Source organism: Triticum dicoccoides, chromosome 1A, assembly GCF_002162155.2.
Source record: "Triticum dicoccoides isolate Atlit2015 ecotype Zavitan chromosome 1A, WEW_v2.0, whole genome shotgun sequence".
Taxonomy (NCBI): Eukaryota; Viridiplantae; Streptophyta; class Magnoliopsida; order Poales; family Poaceae; genus Triticum; species Triticum dicoccoides.
In genome coordinates this window covers 23,370,627-23,393,131 of record NC_041380.1, presented here as the reverse complement: position 1 = coordinate 23,393,131, position 22,505 = coordinate 23,370,627, and the positions used below count along the sequence as shown (strand labels likewise).

Below are 22,505 nucleotides of genomic sequence, written 5' to 3'. Positions count from 1 at the left end.
TGAAACTCATTTCATATTCTCTATGTTCGGTAGCAAGTTTTCTTTGAGGCAAGCAAAAGTAATCAAAAGGGCTAAATTTAATAGGACAGAAGTCCCCAACATCAATTTTAGGACGTATAGGTTCCTCTTTCGGCCCTTCGTATTGTACAACCAATTCATCATTGTAAGCATTCTTTTGACAGAACCTTGTGAGCCTAGACTCAAGAGAGCATCCTAGATCATTATTTCGAATAGCAAAATCATCATTAAGTTCAGAGATTCTATCAATTAAAATATTGATTGGTACCTTTTTTTCTAAGGTTTTCATTAAAAGCAACATAGTCAGGAGATTGAAAGCGCATAATTTCTTCTTGATCGAAGAGGACAGATTCTATGGGAGGATGACCAGCGTCCACCCTATAGTGCGCAAAGATTTCTTTGGCTTCTTTTATTATAAATCTAAATTCATGAGCCAAGAAGATAGTAGCGGCACGCTTAACAGAAGAATTCTCGATATTAGAAAATTCTAGGAAAATTCTTTGTATAGATGGGTGCATATGCATAAATTGCCTTTCAAGTTCAACCATAAGCATGGCAATAGCGTCCGCAAGACTACTAGTTCTAAGAAGAATAGAACCGCCCATAGAGTGCAAAGCACCGGCACAAGTAAAGAAATCTTGAATAACTCCTTTTCCAATAATATTACCACTACCGATTCGAAATCTTTTTGTATGGTAGGTAGGGGGTTCTTCAACAGGAGCATCAGAATTTTCCATGATATTGTTATCGCCCATATTGGCGATAAATTCCCCAATTTCAAACATAACGACAAGCAAGCAGACTAGCACACGAGCAAACAAGAGCAAATGGGCAAAGAGGCAAATAGAGAGGGAGGATAGAGAGAGAGGGCGAATAAAACGGCAAGGGTGAAGTGGAGGAGAGGAAATCGAGAGGCAAATGGAAAATAATGTAATGCGAGAGATAGGGATTGTGATGGGTACTTGGTATGTTGACTTTTTGCGTGGACTCCCCGGCAACGGCGCCAGAAATTCTTCTTGCTACGTCTTGAGCTTGCGTTGGTTTTCCCCGAAGAGGAAGGGATGATGCAGCAGAGTAGCGTAAGTATTTTCCTCAGTTTTTGAGAACCAAGGTATCAATCCAGTAGGAGGCCACGCTTAAGTCCCTCGTACCTGCACAAAACGATAGCTACTCGCAACCAACGCGATTAGGGGTTGTCAATCCCTTCACGGTCACTTACGAGAGTGAGATCTGATAGATATAATATTTTTGGTATTTTTGGTATAAAGATGCAAAATAAAAAGTAAAAGCAAAGTAAAAAAGCAAAGCAATATTAAAGTGATGGAGATTGATATGATGAGAATAGACCCGGGGGCCATAGGTTTCACTAGTGGCTTCTCTCAAGAGCATAAGTATTCTACGGTGGGTGAACAAATTACTGTTGAGCAATTGACATAATTGAGCATAGTTATGAGAATATCTAGGCATGATCATGTATATAGGCATCACGTCCATGACAAGTGGACCGAAATGATTCTGCATCTACTACTATTACTCCACTCATCGACCGCTATCCAGCATGCATCTAGAGTATTAAGTTAAAAACAGAGTAACGCCTTAAGCAAGATGACATGATGTAGAGATATAAATTCATGCAATATGAAATAAACCCCATCTTGTTATCCTCGATGGCAACGATACAATACGTGCCTTGTTGCCCCTTCTGTCACTGGGAAAGGACACCGCAAGATCGAACCCAAGCTAAGCACTTCTCCCATGGCAAGAACTACCAATCTAGTTGGCCAAACCAAACGGATAATTCGAAGAGACTTGCAAAGATAACCAATCATACATAAAAGAATTCAGAGAAGATTCAAATATTATTCATAGATAGACTTGATCATAAACCCACAATTCATTGGTCTCAACAAACACACCGCAAAAAGAAGATTGCATCGAATAGATCTCCACAAGAGAGGGGGAGAACTTTGTATTGAGATCCAAAAAGAGAGAAGAAGCCATCTAGCTACTAACTATGGACCCGAAGGTCTGAGGTAAACTAGTCACACTTCATTGGAGAGGCTATGGTGATGTAGAAGCCCTCCGTGATGACGGCCCTCTCCGGCGGAGCTCCGGAACAGGCCCCAAGATGGGATCTCGTGGATATAGAAAGTTGCGGCGGTGGAATTAGGTTTTTGGCTCCGTATCTGTTCGTTTGGGGGTATGTAGGTACATATAGGAGGAAGGAGTACGTCGGTGGAGCACCGAGGGGCCTACAAGGCAGGGGGGCGCGCCCTAGGGGGGGCGCCCCCCACCCTCGTGACCACCTCTTTGATGCCTTTCCGTAGGGTCCAAGTCTCCTGGATCACGTTCAGTGAGAAAATCACGTTCCCGAAGGTTTCATTCCGTTTGGACTCCGTTTGATATTCCGTTTCTTCGAAACACTGAAATAGGCAAAAAACAGCAATTCTGGGCTGGGCCTCCGGTTAATAGGTTAGTCCCAAAAATAATATAAAAGTGGAAAATAAAGCCCAATATAGTCCAAAACAGTAGATAATATAGCATGGAGCAATCAAAAATTATAGATGCGTTGGAGACGTATCACCGAGGCCGGGCATGACCCAGGAAAGTGTGTCCAGCCGGAGTTAATCGAGCGTGGTGGGTAAGTTGGTGCACCCCTGCAGGGAAGAAAACATCTATCGATAGCCTGTCCTACGATAACGGACACTTGGAGTTGTATCCCGATCGATACAACTAGAACTGGATACTTGAGATGAGACATGGATATGAGTAATGGATAGTATGGCTCTGGGATTGCTTTCTTGCAGGGAGTCGAGAAAGGATCTCTGGCCGAGGTTGATAACACTTCTACTACTTTACTTTATGCTACTCTACTCCCTCCTGTTGCTGCAAGATGGTGGTTTCCAGAAGATGCTAGTCTTCGATAGGCTAGGCTTTCCCCCTTCTCTTCTGGCATTCTGTAGTTTAGTCCACTGATACAGCCCATTTCATTGATACCGGTGCATATGTAGTGTAGATCCTTAGTTGCGAGTACTTTGGATGAGTACTCACGGTTGCTTTGCTCCCCCTTTTCCCCCTTTCTTCTTCTTTCCGGTTTGATGCTACCAGACGTCGGAGTCCAGGAGCCAAATGCCACCGCTGATGCATACTACTACGTGGAGACCGTCGACGACCAGGAGTAGTTAGGAGGCTCCCAGGCAGGAGGCCTTGCCTTTTCGATCAATGTTGTTTTTGTGCTAGCCTTCTTAAGGCAAACTTGTTTAACTCATGTATGTACTCAGATATTGTTGCTTCCGCTGACTCTTGTGTATTCGAGCTTATGTATTCGAGCCCTCGAGGCCCTTGGCTTGTAATATAAAGCTTGTATTATTTTAATTTGTGTCTAGAGTTGTGTTGTGATATCTTCCCGTGAGTCCTTGATCTTGAACGTACACATTTGCGTGTATGATTAGTGTACGGTCAAATCGGGGGCGTCACACTTTGGCTACAAGATGGAGGAGAATAGCTCAATCAGTGAGCATGTGTTCAGATTGTCTGGGTACTACAATTGCTTGAATCAAGTGGGAGTTAATCTTCCAGATAAGATAGTAATTGACAGAATTCTCTAATCACTATCACCAAGTTACCAGAACTTCGTGATGAACTATAATATGCAAGGGATGACGAAAGTAATTCCCGAGCTCTTCGCGATGCTGAAATCGACGAAGGTAGAAATCAAGAAAGAGCACCAAGTGTTGATTTTTAACAAGACCACTAGTTTCAAGTAAAGGGACAAAGGAAAGAAAGGGGAACTTCAAGAAGAATGGCAAGCAAGTTGCTGCTCAAGAAGAAGCCCAAGTTTGGACCTAAGCCTGAAACTAAGTGCTTCTACTGCAAAGGGACTGGTCACTGGAAGCGGAACTACCCCAAGTATTTGGTGGATAAGAAGGATGGCAAAGTAAACAAAGCTATATTTGATATACATGTTATTGATGTGTACTTTACTAGTGTTATAGCAACCCCTCGGTATTTGATACTGGTTCAGTTGTTAAGAACAGTAACTCGAGACGGGAGTTGCAGAATGAACAGAGACTAGTTAAGGGTGAAGTGACGATGTGTATTGGAAATGGTTCCAAGATTGATATGATCATCATCGCACACTCCCTATACTTTCGGGATTAGTGCTAAACCTAAAATAAATGTTATTTAGTGTTAGCGTTGAGCATGAATATGATTGGATCATGTTTATTGCAATACGTTTATTCATGTAAGTTAGAGAATAATTGTTGTTCTGTTTACATGAATAAAACCTTCTATGGTCATACACCCAATGAAAATGGTTAGTTGGATCTTGATCATGGTGATACACATTTTCATAATATTGAAGCCAAAATATGCAAAGTTAATAATGATAGTGCAACTTATTTGTGGCACTACCGTTTAGGTCATATTCGTGTAAAGCGCATGAAGAAAATCCATGCTGATGGGCTTTTGGAATCACTTGATTATGGATCAGTTGATGCTTGCGAACCATGCCTCATGGGCAAGATGACTAAGACTCCATTCTTCGGAACAATGGAGCGAGCAACAGATTTGTTGGAAATCATACATACTAGTGTATGTGGTCCGATGAATATTGAGGCTCGCGGCAGGTATCATTATTTTCTGATCTTCACAGATAATTTGAGCAGATATGAGTATATCTACTTGATGAAACACAAGTCTGAAACATTTGAAAAGTTCAAACAATTTCAGAGTGAAGTGGAGAATCATCGTAACAAAAATAAAAGTTTCTACGATATGATCACAGAAGTAAAATATTTGAGTTACGAGTTTGGCCTTCACTTAAAACAATGTGAAATAGTTTCACTACTCACGCCACCTGGAACACCATAGTGTAATGGTGTGTCCGAACGTCGTAACCGTACTTTATTATATATGGTGTGATCTATGATGTCTCTTACCAATTTACCACTATCGTTTTGGGGTTATGCATTAGACACAACTACATTCACGTTAAATAGGGCACCATCTAAATCCGTTGAGACGACACCTTATAAAGAATGGTTTGGCCAGAAACCTAAGCTGTCGTTTCTTAAAGTTTGAGGTTGCAATGCTTATGTGAAAAAGTTTCAACCTAATAAGCTCAAACCCAAATCGGAGAAGTGCGTCTTCATAGGATACCCAAAAGAAAATGTTGGGTACACCTTCTATCATAGATCGAAGGCAAGTTATTCATTGCTGAGAATGGATCCTTTCTAGAGGAGTTTCTCTCGAAAGAAGTGAGTAGGAGGAAAGTAGAACTTGATGAGGTAACTGTACCTGCTCCCTTATTGGAAAGTAGTTCATCACAGAAATCTGTTCCTGTGACTACTACACCAATTAGTGAGGAAGCTAATGATGATGATCATGTAACTTCAGATCAAGTTACTACCGAACCTCGTAGGTAAACCAAAGTGAGATCCGCACCAGAGTGGTACGGTAATCCTGTTCTGGAGGTCATGTTACTTGATCATGACGAACCTACGAACTATGAGGAAGCGATGATGATCCCAGATTCCGCGAAATGGCTTGAGGCCATGAAATCTGAGATGAGATCCATGTATGAGAACAAAGTGTGGACTTTGATTGACTTGCCCATTGATCGGCGAGCCATTGAGATTAAATAGATCTTCAAGAGGAAGACGGACGCTGATAGTAGTGTTGCTATCTACAAAGCTAGAATTGTCGCAAAAGGTTTTCGACAAGTTCAAGGTGTTGACTACGGTGAGAGTCTCTCACTCATATCTATGCTTAAGTATGTCCGAATCATGTTAGCAATTGCCGTATTTTATGAAATCTAGCAAATGAATAAACAAAATTGCATTCCTTAATGGATTTATTAAAGAAGAGTTGTATATGATGCAACCAGAAGGTTTTGTCAATCCTAAAGGTGCTAACAAAATATGCAAGCTCCAGCGATCCATCTATGGACTGGTGCAAGCATCTCAGAGTTGGAATATACGCTTTGATAAGTTGATCAAAGCATACAGTTTTATACAGACTTACGGTGAAGCCTGTATTTACAAGAAAGTGAGTGAGAGCACTACAACATTTCTGATAAGTATATGTGAATGACATATTGTTGATCGGAGATAATGTAGAATTATTCTGCAAAGCATAAAGGAGTGTTTGAAAGGAGTTTTTCAAAGAAAGACCTTGGTGAAGCTGTTTACATATTGAGCATCAAGATCTATAGAGATAGATCAAGACGCTTGATAAGTTTTTCAATGAGTATATACCTTGACAAGATTTTGAAGTAGTTCAAAATGGAACAGTCAAAGAAAGAGTTCTTGCCTGTGTTACAAGGTGTGAAACTGAGTAAGACTCAAAGCCCGACCACGGCAGAAGAGAGAAAGAGAATGAAAGTCATTTCCTATGCCTTGGCCATAGGTTCTATAAAATATGCCATGCTATATACCAGATCTATTGTATACCCTACACTGATTTTGGCAAGGGAGTACAATAGTGAGTAGCTCCGTGCAGAGCATTGTTGACATAGAAATTTGCAAAATACTTACGGATTTGAATGTGGCAGACCCGTTGACTAAACTTCACTCACTAGCAAAACATGATCACACCTTAGTACTCTTTGGGTGTTAATCACATAGCGATGTGAACTAGATTATTGACTCTAGTAAACCCTTTGGGTGTTGGTCACATGTCGATGTGAACTATGGGTGTTATTCACATGGTGATGTGAACTATTGGTATTAAATCACATGGCGATGTGAACTAGATTATTGACTCTAGTGCAAGTGGGAGACTGAAGGAAATATGCCCTAGAGGGAATAATAAAGTTATTATTTATTTCCTTATATCATGATAAATGTTTATTATTCATGCTAGAATTGTATTAACTGGAAACATAATACATGTGTGAATACATAGACAAACAGAGTGTCACTAGTATGCATCTACTTGACTAGCTCGTTGATCAAAGATGGTTATGTTTCCTAACCATAGACATGAGTTGTCATTTGATTAACGGGATCACATCATTAGGAGAATGATGTGATTGACTTGACCCATTTCGTTAGCTTAGCACTTGATCGTTTAGTTTGTTGCTATTGCTTTCTTCATGACGTATACATGTTCCTATGACTATGAGATTATGCAACTCCCCTTTACCGGAGGAACACTTTGTGTGCTACCAAACGTCACAACATAACTGGGTGATTATAAAGGTGCTCTACAAGTGTCTCCGAAGGTACTTGTTGGGTTGGCATATTTCGAGATTAGGATTTGTCACTCCGATTGTCAAAGATGTATCTATGGGCCCACTCGGTAATACACATCACTTAAGCATTGCAACTAATGATTTGGTTGCGGGATGATGTGTTACGGAACGAGTAAAGAGACTTGCCGGTAACGAGATTGAACTAGGTATTAAGATACCGACGATCGAATCTCGGGCAAGTAACATACCGATGGTAAAGAGAACAACGTATGTTGTTATGCGGTCCGACCAATAAAGATCTTCGTAGAATATGTAGGAGCCAATATGGGCATTCAGGTTCCGCTATTGGTTATTGATCAGAGAGGTGTCTCGGTCATGCCTATATAGTTCTCGAACCCGTAGGGTCCGCACGCTTAACGTTCGTTGACGATATAGTACTATATGAGTTATGTATGTTGGTGACCGAATGTTGTTCAGAGTCCGGGATGAGATCACGGACATGACGAGGAAATCCGGAATGGTCCAGAGATAAAGTTTGATATATGGGATAATAGTGTTTGGTCACCGGAAGGGTTCCAGAATTCACCGAAAGGGATTCCGGATGTTTCCCGAAATGTTTGGGTACGAGAACACTTTATTTGGGCCAAAGTGGAAAGCCCACAAGGTTTTTGGAAAGCGCAAAACGAGGTTTTGCAGAGTCCAGGGGCCAGACGCTAGGGTCCCTGGCGTCTGGGTCCAAACGCCGGGAACACTGGCGTCTGGCCCTGGAGTCCGAGAAGGACTCTTGCCTTTCTGGTGAAACCAACTTTGTGGAGGCTTTTACTCCAAGTTTCGACCCCGAGGCTCGACATATAAATAGAGGGGTAGGGCTAACACCCAAGACACATCAAGAAACACCAAGCTGTGTGCCGGCTACCCCGTCCCCTCTAGTTTATCCTCCGTCATAGTTTTCATAGTGCTTAGGCGAAGCCCTGCGGAGATTGTTCTTCACCAACACCGTCACCACGCCGTCGTGCTGCCGGAACTCATCTACTACTTTGCCCCTCTTGCTGGATCGAGAAGGCGAGGACGTCACCGAGCCGAACGTGTGCAGAACTCGGAGGTGCCGTGCTTTCGGTACTTGGATTGGTCGGATCGTGAAGACGTACGACTACATCAACTGCGTTGATATAACGCTTCCGCTTTCGGTCTATGAGGGTACGTAGACAACACTCTCCCCTCTCGTTGCTATGCATCGCCATGATCCTGTGTGTGCATAGGAAATTTTTTGAAATTACTACGTTCTCCAACACAGTTCACTCTTATGGAAATTAATTTTCAACCCAGACAATTGTTCAAAAAGGCATAAAACTAATTTCATATTCCTCGCTTTTGCAAGATCATGCTCCATGAAAAGTATAGTGCCATCAGCATATATATTGTGGATCGAAACACCCCCGTCCACCAAATGGGGAACAAAGCCACCTACTAGGCCTTTCTCCTTGGCCCCACCTCAGTGTTCTATTCCACGATTATCGATCCAGGACATTGACCAGGAGCTTGCATCTGAATTGGCAAAGAAAGATCTAAGCCATGTCAGATCTCTTATAATAACAGCATCAGGATGGGTCAAACACTTGCCCAGTCTTACTAAGTTTGAAACTTTACGTGTACTAGATTTTGAAGATTGTCGGGGCCTGGGAGAGTATGATATGAATGGTATGGAAAAGCTGTTCCAGCTAAGGTACCTAAGCTTTCGCAGAACATACATATCAGAGCTACCATCTAGAATTGTGATGCTACATGATCTAGAGACGCTAGATTTTAGGGATTCATCAGTCAAACACTTACCGGCTAGAATTGTTCAGCTCACTAAACTACAACATCTACTCGGTGACAGAAATGAGAAGAAGAAGATACCACTCGGGATTGGGAATATGACAAACTTAAGGTTGATCTCAGGCTTTGATATTACCACGAGTAAAGTAGGTGCAGTAGAGGAGCTAGGGAGCCTGATCAATTTGAAGGTACTCCATGTACAGTGTGAAGCATCTCAAGAATGCAAGAGTCAGAGAGATGTTTCATTCCTCACTATGCAAGCTTGGGAGCTATAAACTCCAGTCCGTGTGGATAGAGGGTGGTAATTCAGATCCATTCGAGTCATTAGATGCCTGGTCTCCTCTTCCATCTTGCCTCCAAAGATTTGTGATGGGCACGTACTGTTTATCAAAACTGCCAAAGTGGATTACTCCAGCACTCATCAGTCTAGCATACCTATAGATTAATTTAAGTGTAATAACCGAGGAGGTTCTTGGCATACTTGGAGACCTGTCTTCATTACTTTCTCTGAGACTATATACTACCAACACGGTCCATAAAGACATGCTTGTTTTACAAGGCAGAGGATTCCCATGTTTGAAGAATTTCCTTTATAAACCTTTTGGTGTAGGTGCAGGGATCCTTCTGTTTGAGGAAGGGGCACTGCCAAAGCTCGAGGAGCTTAAGCTGTGGTTCTCTGTATCAATGGCAAAGGCCTATGGGTTCTACTTAGGTATTGAGCACCTCCCATATCTGAAAGATGTGCGAGTTGGTCTTCAGAGCTGGGATGCCACATCTTCTGAAGTTGAGGCTGCAAAAGTTGCCATAAGGAATGAAGCAAGTCTCCATCCCAACCATCCCAGATTGACTCTCGAATGAAGAAATGAATAATGACAGGATGTATGGCTACTTTTACTATTACGAAATTCAAATAGTTCATGCTGTCTGCAATCTAGTTAGTTGGTTTTTCCCCTTGAATATATGTGTATTTTCTCCACATATTCAAGAAGCTTCTTGACGGGCTGATACTCTTATCTTTTAGGAAAATTGTTCAACTAAAAAACAACTGCGGGTGTTTTAACTGGAATCGTGTCCTGAAGCTACTATTCTCGTTGCCCGAAACTCAAATAAAAGTGGCCTACGTACAGATGCTATTTGATCTATGATATTCATTTTTATTTTGGGGGGATGATATTCATTTTTGCTTGGCGTGTGAACTTGGAATCAGACTGTTTCAATTTATTTACTGCATCTGTGTGGAGCTTTGTCTTCATGTACACCAGTACTACTTGATTGTAACTTAAATATTCAGACAAAAACTGGTTCAGTCAAGAGTCACTCGCTTCCGTTCTGTCTATTCAACTGGCAGCCACAGTTACATGCTGAAATTCATTCATTGTTTCAGTTAGCTGCAAATATTCACAGCTGAGGTTTCGCAGAGCGCTCTTAACTTTATTATTCAGAATTTCATTATGAGATACAGCAATTCTGAACCCTGTCATTGTTTATATAGTAGGCCCGGTATACCGGCTCGGTTTGATAGCAGAATATTTTCTAAGTATTTCGAGAATACCATAGTTTTCTTAGAATGCCATAGTATTATTTACTTTGAGGTTTTAATTATCCAAAAACATTACTAGTATTAATAGTAGAGTAGATTTACAAAGACAGAGTATTTTCTCTGTTTAAGAAAAACCTGGACCTGTTTTTTTAAATGGAGCGGCCGCAGGGCGCTAGCGATTCACAACAGCTCAACTCGCCTTGTCTCGCTCCCACGCCGCCGTGGACGATGCACTGTGGTCTTCAGAGATGCTCCGTCCAGCGCAGCTCCACCGCGGATGGTCATGTAACCTGTTACTCTGCATCTGATTAAGTTTTTTTTTGTTCATCTAAGCTTCAGAGGACATGTAGCACATTCACAACGTTCCCATGTTAGTCGCATCTAAGAATTTTGGGCATTTAAGCTTTTAGCAATTGGTAGGGTTTTTTTTTTTTGGACAGGCAATAGCAGGAGCTCTGCTTTTTCATTTAGTAAGGAGAGGGAAAAACAAGGTGTACAGACAAATGGGAACTGAACTTCAGAAAACTGGATATTCTCTCTTTCCTTTGAAGGTTCTGCGGTTGTGCTCTTTTCACAAATTCCACGCCACATAGACTGCAGTGGTAAACTTAAGGCTTGGTCAGGGGGATTTTGAGCAGAGTAATATTCTTCTCCACCACTCCTTGATAGAGGTAGCCTGGGAGCTAACCTGAGCCGTATCGCCGTCCGAGTCCTTGAATTGGTGCCAGACTTATTTGATGCACAGATTTGAGCATGAGACCGTCAGGTGCACGGCCGATTCAAGAACTTGATCACGACAGGAGCAATGAGCAGCATGTGTCCATCCTCTGGCAAGCAGACAGTCTGGCGTCCAGTTCCGGTTTTGTAACAGCAGCCACGTGTAGGATCTGATCTTGGGATGCGCCATATGCCGTTGAGGTCCGGCCTCGCAGGCCAAGTCGAGAACTGGAAACCATAGTCGGAGGCAGCAGAATAGCGCCCGTCGGCTATGTCGTCAGGTTCAATGGTTAGTTGGGTGTTCTGAATCTTGCACCATACACAGAGAAACTGATCTAAGGCATCCAGCGACCTCCCTCGCAAGCATCACGAACAGAGAGGGTTCTTTGGTGTGGCCAGTTTGTACAGATTGGGAACAAGGAATTGTGGGACGTCACGTCACCAGCCAGCCAACTGGTTTTTTCTTTGTGAGTATTACTTCCTCCGTTCCAAAATAAATGACTCAACTTTGTACTAACTTTACTAAACTTAGTATAAAGTTTTTTTTAGAAAAGGAGGATGATCCCCGGCCTCTGCATCTGGGACATGCATGCGGTCACTTTATTGATTATTCTCAGGGACCTTATAAAATATTACAACAATATGCCCGAATCCACCATCTTGGCTACATATGCCACTACTCCTATCCATATGATGAAGGGGTGCTAGCTGGGCCAAATACCCAGACCACTCACCTAAGCCTATCATCAAAAGCCAGAAGCCGCCAGAAGCCCCAGCCGAGCCACGTACCGGGTCTGGGGCATAAACTGGTCTGACGCACTCACAAGTGTCGCCGCCATCATCCTCCACAGGCCCGTCTTCAGAGCAGATATTTAGGCTTCTACCTCGTCAGGCCACTCTGTCATCGACGCCACCATGACGCCAGACAACTACCTCCTCCCGCGCGAGTCCATCACCGTGCATCGGGCGCCGAGTCTCCACTGCGCCACGCCGCCGAGATCCACCGTCATCAATGTGTAGGATGAAGCACCGCTCCACCAAAAAAGTCGCCCACTGGTCCTTCGATCCCGTGTACGCCTCCAAGAATGACGCCCCCAAGGAGGAAACGACACCAACGTGCCTCCGTCATCCGATCTACTAATCTAGGGTTTTCCCCGGAGGTAGTAAATAGAGGTCTGGAGCTTCTCCGCGGCGATGCCTTCAAGAAGATAATGACACAAAAGAGTGCCGCCAACGCCGGTCTTGGCATCAAGCCGAGAACAAGGTTTTCACCTGGATCCGCTCGAAGAACCTCCATCAAGCATCGTGTGCACGGGTCGTCACCGATCTGAGCCGCCGCACATCGAGCAAGCCGCATCGGGTAGATCAGATCTGTCCGGAGGGCAAACCACGCATGGCGCCGACCCAACCACCAGGCCCTCCATGCCGCCACCACCGATCCGAGGTCAGATGGTCCGTCGCTGCAGACCCGGCCGCCGCCGCCGAACGCAGCCAAGGGAGTAGTTAGTTAGTACAAAATTGAGTCATCTATTTTGGAACGGACGGAGTAGTTGTTACTGCTGCCTTACTTCTCCATCTGCTATTTTTCTGCAGATTCATACTGTGGCGTGCTCCACTTGGGTGTATTCTGCGTATGCTTATAAAAAGATCTAAATTTCAGGTACAGGATCTCATTACTGTCTGTAGTTCAGGAATATGAAAGCAGAAATGGTTTTTTCATTTCAGGAAAATGGAGTCAACCATTAGCTGCACATGAAGGAATGCACATCTTCATCTTGCAGTAACAGATAGCTACACAAGGAAATATAGATAGCGCGTCGGAAAATGCAAGAAGCCACATTCTCTCAAACATGGGAGTGCATCAGCGCCACACTCTTGTTCTGCTTCGTCTTCTTCCGATTCGTCCTCTGTTTCCTTCTAGGAAACATAATGTCAAGCCATCTTATTCTTTTGATTGGGAAACTGTAAAAAGGCTCTCATAGAGACCTTTTCTTCCGATTCCTATTCTTCCAATTCATTTTCTTCCGATCCTTCATTGAAACCCATATGCAAAACATGTGAGAAAGAAAGAAAAATGAATAATGTTTTTTCTTGTCGGTAAAAGATAGTAAAAAATGAATAATGTTGGTTGTGTGAGACGGAAGCCAAAAGAGCTTACCATAACAACATATAGCAAGGCTGGGACGGTTGGGATGGGCTCTCACTGCAAACCTTAGTGCAGCCTTGGCTTCCTCCAACTTTAGAGGGTTGCCATCCTCATTCCAGAGGACAACATCGACTCGCTTGAGGGAAGATAGGTGTGCCATGTTCACGTCCAACTTACCACTCCCAATGTCGGACGCCCGGGCATAAAACTTGAGGAGTTCAAGCCTTGGCATCGCTCCTCCTGGAAACATAGATGGTGTTGTCGTGAAATACTCGAATCTACACTCCCTTGCACATGGGAATTCATAAGTGTCGGTGTTGAAGATGTATTGAGTCTGAACTTCAGTAGACTCTAGTCTCAGATGACAAAGAGCCGGCAAGGTCCCAAGTATTTTAATGTCCTTCCCTCGCACCACATCCACGGAGATATGCAGGTAGGATAGGAGGGAAAGCGAAGAAGAATGAATCCAGCCAGGCAACATGGAGGTGCATCCGCGGAACACAAGGGCACGGAGGTACGGAGGGGGCATCCAGCAGTCCCAGCTGATATCAAACCTTGTGACTCCATAACTATCAACCGTTAGACGTTGCAATTTTTGCAGATTGGCAAGGGACAACACCAAACAGTCACATATGCTCTCATTTCGTCCCTGCCACCGAAGGTTGAGCACCCTCAGCTCTTTCAGCTGCCCTATCTCCTTCTCAATTTCATTAGAACCGTCCACATACAGTCCACTCAACTCTTCTATGGACGCCAAGTTTCCAATTCCAACCGGCATTTTCATACGCACATCAATGTATAGGCACATCAAACATCCTAGCCGAGTAATAGTTGATGGCACCACGGATCGTGTTGCTCTTATATCCAGTGTTCCTCTTAAGTCTAGTGTCTGCAGAAACTGTAACTTTCCTATCTCAGTAGGGAGCTCCCCAGCATGTGTATCTCTTAACCCTAAGTACCTCAGGTGTACTAACTTCATGACATACCCAAGATCAACCTCATGTGTACTTGCCCAACGATTTGAGCTGCTTAAATCTAATACACGTAGAACTCGAAAGCATGAAACAGACTGGATTTGGTCATCAATCACACTATAGAAAGTAACAGACCTCACTTGTGCCATGAGTATGGTAGAGACCTGAGGGCCGGTGAGCTGTGACATGCTATTCTGAAATGATAACCTGCGAACCTTTCGGTGTGGATTATGTGTTCTTCGATCTGTACCATTCAATATTGTAACAAAGTTTTCTTCACCTGACATTGAGCATATTACATCAAGAACCATATCATGCACACGACACGACAAGCATCTGCTTTGCCTTCATCATTAATGTATAATGGCTGCATCATGTTTCTATTTATAAGATCATTGAAGTAGGTCTCTCCAATATCATATAGTGATCCTGTTTCTTGTGTTCCACGATGGACAAAGCCTTCAGCTATCCACATCCATATAACCTGATCTCTCCAGACCACTATATCTTCTGGAAACATACTCATATATAATAAACAAGTCTTCAAATGCGAAGGTAGATCATAATAGCTAAACAATAGTATCCTTTGCATCTCCTCCATGTTAGCATCTTTTGTGAGTCCATGGCCAATAGAATGGAGAAAATCATACCATTGGTCCTTTGTTTTTACATGGTGGTCACTAGCCAAAATACTTGCTATAGTGATGATGGCTAGTGGTACTCCGCCACATTTCTTCAAGATATCGTTAGATACTTGTTCCAATTCATGAGGACACCCACTCTCTTGTGTAAATATTCTTTTATAGAACAGTCTCTGGGAGTCATCATTAGAAAGAGGTTTCATGTTGTAAATCATATCATCAATAGATAGGCAACATGCTTTAGAGACACTGACTATGCGTGATGTTGTTATTACTCGACTGCAGAGATTGCTGCAAGATAGAGCACACTTAATTATCCCCCATGCTGTGGTACTCCATATGTCATCAATTACGATGAGATACCTGAGTGATTTTCGAAAGTGTTAGTCTACGAATCGGTTGAAATACATGTAGGTCTCTATTAATATTTGCAACAAGGTTGTACTTGACTAGTAAACACGAGGTGTTTTGGCAAAGATTTGTGTGTGTGTGGGTTGGTGGGGGGGGGGGGGATTTCTTTGAAAAATGAAAATTCAAATGGGTGGAAAAGTAGTTTCAATTGGAAAATTCATATACAATACTCCCTCTGATCCAAAAAAAGTGTGTGGTTTTAATTCAAATTTGAACTAAAGCCACAACACTTTTTGGGTCGGAGGGAGTACAAAAGCAAGGCAATATATAGCAAGGAGATATATACCCAAAAGAAAATGACACTTTGTTGTTGATTGGCATTATGTTTGCATGGCTAAGCAAAAAAATGAACTTCTATTGCTATGAACATACCTCTTTTCATGAAGGAACATTTTTATTTCATCAATGAGTTGCCCTTCATCCCTAATAGCTTCATTGATGGTTGCGAACTTGGTCTTGTTAAGTTCATATAACAGCTTCTTGAAAATCTTCTTCATGTCAGGATTTTGAGACACCGAAACAAAAGCTCCGCAATCAAATTGCCCTTTGATCTTGTCATACACTGCTCTGGCAAGAGTTGTCTTGCCCAGCCCACCAAAACCAACAATAGATATTATCTTTAAATGTTGCTTTGTACTCTTGTCACCCTCTGTCAACATATCGATCAGTTCGTCTCGTGTATCTACAATGCCAACAAGCTCCGTGACATCTTTGTACACAGCCTTGAGGCGAGGATCAATGGTATCACCTCTATTGTTGGTGTGTAGATCAAGCATGTACCTTTGACGTAGCTCACCCAGCTCCTTGGCGAGGTCTTGTGCTTCTTGGATGGCGTTGGAGATCTGATGGAGTGCCTTGCCCTTTCTGAACAATTTGGTGGTCTTCCTCAGGAACTTCTTTATTTTGTTCTTGATATTGTTCGGGCCAAGCTCATGGCTGTCCTCCTTTGCCCACACCATAAAGGTGTCGACCGCATCGTCCATATCATATGAGAGGTCTCTGACCTTGCCTGCCCAGACCCGAACCTGCTCCTCTAGCTTCTCTTTGTGCATCTCACCCACTTTTCGGAGAACGACGTGCATCATCTCCAACTCCGTGAGTAGAGATTTGACGCCTTTCTTGACACGCTTCTCTAGGTTGTACTCATCAGAGAGCAGCTCCCCGAGCTTGCGCAGGAGGGGGATCATTGCCCCAGTTACCAGATCCATGGACTTGATTGCTTTTGTGAATCGGAAACAATTTTGGTACTCGAGGTTGTGGTAGTGTTTTGGGGTAGAAATTGCACAAGGTGAGAGTGGTAGGCACCACACATACATATATTAGTTTGCGTGTGTGGGTGTGCGTGGAACATGTGAAGGATACAAGATCTCATTGTTCAATGGTTCCCTTGAACTAATCGATCGTTGGCGAATGGGACAAACAGACGTAGAATTAATGGGGTGTGAGGATATATTAATTTAATGAAAACAAAATAGAAAAATTAACTAACAGCTAGGAGTGGTCAGCTAAGTATGGAGGGCTAATTAACATCATCCATTACACCCTGTATTGAATCAATACAAAAAGGCTACAATCTACTAGTACTTGTATCTCTTTTTTAAAATAAAAAACTGAAAAGTGCATAGGTTTAAATTTTTTTTCCAAATCATTGCCATTTCTTTATGTGGAGATACACTACTTACGAATATGCTCACCTTCATTTGCGGGCTTGACAAAAAACACAAATGGAGTGAAGTGTGACACGGAATGGTGTTGCCAATGGATCCGGCTTGCCTGCTCCCTTCCCGTGCTCCCATCCGTATTTCCACCTCATCCAACGGCTGTCTTTTTTTCTTTTTTCTTTCTAATCTAATCATCTCCCCCCTGATTTTAACAGGGTGGGGCCGGGCCTTATTTTGTTCCAATCAAATCAAGCCACGTTTGCGGGAGCACGGATGGGCACACGGGAGGGGAGCAGGCAAGTCTTGTCCGTTGCTAATGTTTGCTAGGGAGTACTCATCTGTATCAAAATATAAGACATTTTTCGGCACTATAAAAACATCTTATATTTTGAAACGGAGAAGTATTTTATATCGTCATTGTTGTCCATCAAATCAGAATTTTTATGGGGAAGTAACTTAGCGTTGTGCTTGAGTACACTCAATAATATTTTTTTGTGAATTTCGATTCACCCTATTCCTAGCAATCAAGAGATTGACTATTTTAATACTATTTTGGGGTGCAAGCGTAGTGGTGTTTGTGACAACTAGAAAAACCGAATGCTTCCCGCTTTAGTATTTTTTTTCGAAAAGGAGACTCTCCGGCCTCTGCATCAGAGCGATGCATACGGCCACAATTATAAATAAATAAAATAGTTCAACAAGGTCTTGCAATCTGCTGCAAAAAAGTAGGCTGGCTCACAAAGAGCTAGAAAAACAAAAAAGGCCCAAAGGCACAACCGACTGGCATAAGATAGATAGATAGGTAAACTAATCGCCTATCCTATTACATAACCGCCATCCAAACCGGTTGAAGATATCCCGCGCTACCATCTCCCACCGGACATATCCAGTAACCAAACGCTCCCTGGCCTCCGTCGGAGTGAGTAAGGACCACATACGGATTAGCGCAGTAGCTCAGAATAAAACCTGCAAAAAAGAATAGTTGTTGTTCTGTTAAAAGCCAAATTATTTCTGCAGTTCCAAATTGCCCATAACAACGCACATGCTCCTACTCGAATTTGTCTAGATGTTTCGGCCTCTATACCAACAAGCCACGTTCCAAATAACGACCTGGCCGAATTCGGAGAAGTAATGTTAAAGGCAATTTGCACCGAGCGTCACAACACTCTCGCCAACGGGCAATCAAAGAAAAGATGCTGGATAGTTTCATCCCGATCACAGAAACTACACCTAGTAGAACCTCTTCGGTTGCGCTTAATCAAATTATTTTTTGTTAGAACGACTTGTTTATGTACAAACCACATAAACACTTTGATTTTCAGAGGAACCTTAACTTTTCAAACATGTTTTGAACTAGGAATAACACTAGAGTTGATGACATCAATGTACATCGACTTGACTGTGAATTCCCCAGATGTAGTAAGCTTCCAACACAACTGATCGGGCTGATGAGTAAGCTGAACCTCCATCAGTCTACTCACCAGATGAATCCAAGCCTCCCACCGGTCCCCAGCAAGCACCCTCCTAAAGTGAATATTAAGGGGAGCGGATTGCAAACTCGTTGCAACCAGAGCATCACGTCGCTGCACAATACGATATAGCGACGGATACTGAAGAGCCAGCGGCGTATCACCAAGCCAAGTATCCTCCCAGAGTCGAGTGTTATTGCCATCACCGACAATAAACTTTGTTCTATTAAAGAAAGTAGCTTTAACCCTCATTAGCCCCTTCCAAAAAGGCGAATCAGTTGGTCTAACTATCACCTGCGACAAGGTCTTAGAGTACAGATACTTGTTACGAAGAATCTGCGCCCAAGTTGCCTCAGTCTCAGCAGATAACTTATATAGCCACTTACTGAGAAGGCATCTGTTCTTGACTTCAAGGTTCTCAACCCCAAGACCCCCTTGGTCTTTTGGTCGGCAGATGACATCCCATTTGGCTAAACGGTACTTTCTCTTAAGTTCATCACTCTGCCAGAAGAAACATGACCGATAGAAGTCCAGCCTTTTCCTAACTCCAACTGGTACTTCAAAAAAGGATAAAAGAAACATAGGCATACTCGTGAGCACCGAATTAATGAGAATCAATCGGCCTCCATATGACATGAGTTTGCCCTTCCAGCAGCTCAGTTTCTTCTCAAACCGATCCTCGATACACTTCCATTCGTTGTTAGTCAACTTACGATGGTGAATGGGGATACCTAGATAAGTGAACGGTAGAGCCCCCAATTCGCAACCAAACAGTTGCTTGTATGCATCTTGTTCCTCTTTGGCTCTACCAAAACAGAACAACTCGCTTTTACGGAAGTTAATCTTCAGATCGGTCAATTGCTCGAAAAGGCACAGTACCAGCTTCATATTTCTCGCCTTAGCCAAGTCGTGCTCCATAAAGATGATTGTATCATCGGCGTACTATAGGATGGATACACCACCATCAACTAGATGAGGCACCAAGCCACCTACTTGTCCGGCCTCCTTTGCCCGACCTATCAAGATTGCCAACATATCAACGACAACGTTGAACAGAATAGGAGACATTGGATCACCTTGTTTGAGGCCCTTGTGTGTTTGGAAATAATGACCTATATCGTCATTCACTTTAATTCTAACACTCCCTTTTTGCGTGAAGGATTCTACTTGGTGACTTTATCGTACGCTTTCTCAAAATCCACCTTAAAAACCACTCCATCCAGGTTTTTCGTGTGAATCTCATGGAGCGTTTCATGCAGTACCACCACCCCTTCAAGAATGTTCATGTCCGGCATGAAAGCAGTTTGAGTAGGCTGCACCACAGTATGCGCAATCTGTGTGAGCCTATTCGTCCCGACCTTGGTAAAATTTTTGAAACTAACATTAAGAAGACAGATTGGCCAGAATTGCTCAATCCGCACTGCCTCTGTCTTCTTGGGAAGAAGTGTTATCGTTCCAAAATTCAGCTGAAAAAGGTGAAGCTGGCCAGAGAATAGATCATTGAACAAAGGCAATAGATCTCCTTTAATAATGTGCCAACACTTCTTGTAGAACTCTGCCGGGAAACCATCCGGGCCAGGAGCCTTATTATTCTTCATTTGGGAAATGGCGTCATACACCTCTTTCTTAGAAAAAGGAGCAACTAAAATATCATTCTCAACAGTCGTCAGTTGAGGCACATCCTCAATCCTAGACTCATCCAGCGACACACAGTTATCCTCTGGAGGCCCAAACAGCTGCTTGTAATACTCAGTAATATAAAGCTTTAAGTTTTCCTGACCAAGAATCGTTCCCTCATCTTGTTCAAGCTGAAAGATCCTCTTCTTTCTATACTTACCATTGGCGATCATGTGAAAAAATTGTGTGTTTGCGTCCCCCTGGACGACCCTTCGGACCTTAGCCTGAAGCGCCCACTTTAATTCTTCCTCATGAAGGAGCTCTTTCAGCCTCATTTCTGCGTCGATCTTGGCATAAAGCTCCGAGGCTGGCAGGATCATGGTCTCGGCTTTTACATCAAGGGACTGAATAAGCGTAAGGAGATGTTCCTTCTCAATCTTATAGACCCCACTAAGATGCTTAGCCCACCCACGTAGGAAACTTCTCAAGTGCTTAATTTTATTCTACCAGCGCTCAAGTGTAGTTCTACCTCCTGCATCCTTAGCCCATTCTCTGGCTACGAGATCTAAGAAACCTTCTCTCTCAAACCACGCAAGCTCGAAAGAGAAAACATTCTTATTTCCCACATGGGTGGCCTCCCCAGAGTCAAGGAATAACGGCGTGTGATCAGAAATACCATGAGAAAGTGCCTGGACTGTTACACATGGGAATTTCTGTTCCTATTCGACGCTAGCCAGAACCCGATCCAGGTTTTCGAACGTCGGATTTGGCAAGGCGTTAGCCCAGGTAAACTTCCTACCCGAAAGCTCTGTCTCACGCAGATCCAGACTTTCAATGATTGTGTTAAACATGAACAACCATCTACCGTCAAAATTATCATTATTCTTCTCATCACGCCTTCTGATGATATTAAAATCACCCCGACCAGGATAGGAAGTTGTTCAGAACCACAAATCCTAACCAGATCAGCCAAAAAATCTGGTTTAAGCTCGGGCTGTGCGGCTCCATATACCGCCACCAAAGCTCAGTTAAACCCATCGGTCTTCGACCTCACCCTAAACTTAACAGCGAAATCCCCCATGACCATGCTTCGGACTTCTAACGAATCACATCTAACTCCGAGTAAAATCCCACCCGATCTTCCTCGCGGCGGTAGACAATGCCAATCAAAATCAATACCTCTCGAAAGCGTATTGAGAAATTGAGGCGAAAAGTCGGCTCTACCAGTTTCCGATAAAGCGATAAAGTCCAACCTATGCTCAATAGAAGCCTCAGCAAGAAACCTTCTTTTAGCCAAGTCTTTCAGACCTATGCTATTCCAAAAGATTACTTTCATATCTCGTCATGGAATTTTTTAGCCGTTCTTATCCGTGCGCTCCTACGCACTGCGGAGTCTGGGTAGATCTTCCGCTTCCATTTGCGTTTAGGAATATTGAAACTCTCCAGCTGGTCCTCACAACCAGTCTCAGAGGCGCGCACCTCTACAAAGTCCACTCGCTCATCCTCCTCCTCAGGTTCAGGAGACGGATGAGCAAGATCCGCACAAACGTTATCGACCACCCTGACCCCCAAAGCATCAATCTCGGAGTTATTCATTGGTTTAACTGCAGCTAAGTTACGAATCATCTCAAGTGCCCGTTAGGCCTCTAAATCCAGCATATCATTAACCGAGTTTGAAATTTCACTATCATTACTACCTAGTGAAATTCCTATCTTATTTGCATTGTTTATAATCTCATCATTTGAAAAATGCAAAATAGAATTAGAGGTACGACATACCAGTAGTGACCTCCACGTCACGAAGCTTGGCCGCCCTCATAGCGCACCGCTGCTGAATGTCGTCCACTTCCGGATGGTCCTGGAGACGGCTACTCAACCGTCGCCCCTCAGAGATCGGATCCGGAATACCACCAAAAGCAATCACCTCCTCCCGAGAAGCTCTACTGGAGTGCCCCAAGCCGGGGGAAGGTGGAGCCAGGGCCTCCTGCCCGAGCTCCCCATCCACCCCGGCCCAAGGGCCAACTGGCGGCACCGGCGGCATCGGCAAGCAAGCCCCTCTGGGCTCCACAAGAGAAGAGGACCCTGAGGCCACCTGCCCCGAGTCCTCTCTGAGAAGCGACTCCGGCGCCATGTCGCCAGCCCGGTAAAAGGGGAGGAAGGTGCCAGATCTAGCAGCCTTGGCCTCCCTCCCAAAGAATCAATCTGCACCATCGGTAGCTCACCCACCGCAGGCCCTGATGAGGGCACCAAGGCCACCTGCCCCACGCCCCCATCAGCAGCCGGCACCATCGGCTG

The 22,505-nt window shown here is 43.6% G+C and overlaps 2 pseudogenes; one reads left to right on the top strand and one right to left on the bottom strand.

The window, feature by feature from the left end:
- Positions 1-8,604: 8,604 nt before the first annotated feature.
- Positions 8,605-9,893, top strand: LOC119350250 (annotated as a pseudogene).
- Positions 9,894-11,336: 1,443 nt separating this feature from the next.
- Positions 11,337-16,671, bottom strand: LOC119350239 (annotated as a pseudogene).
- Between the last annotated feature and the right edge of the window lie 5,834 nt (positions 16,672-22,505).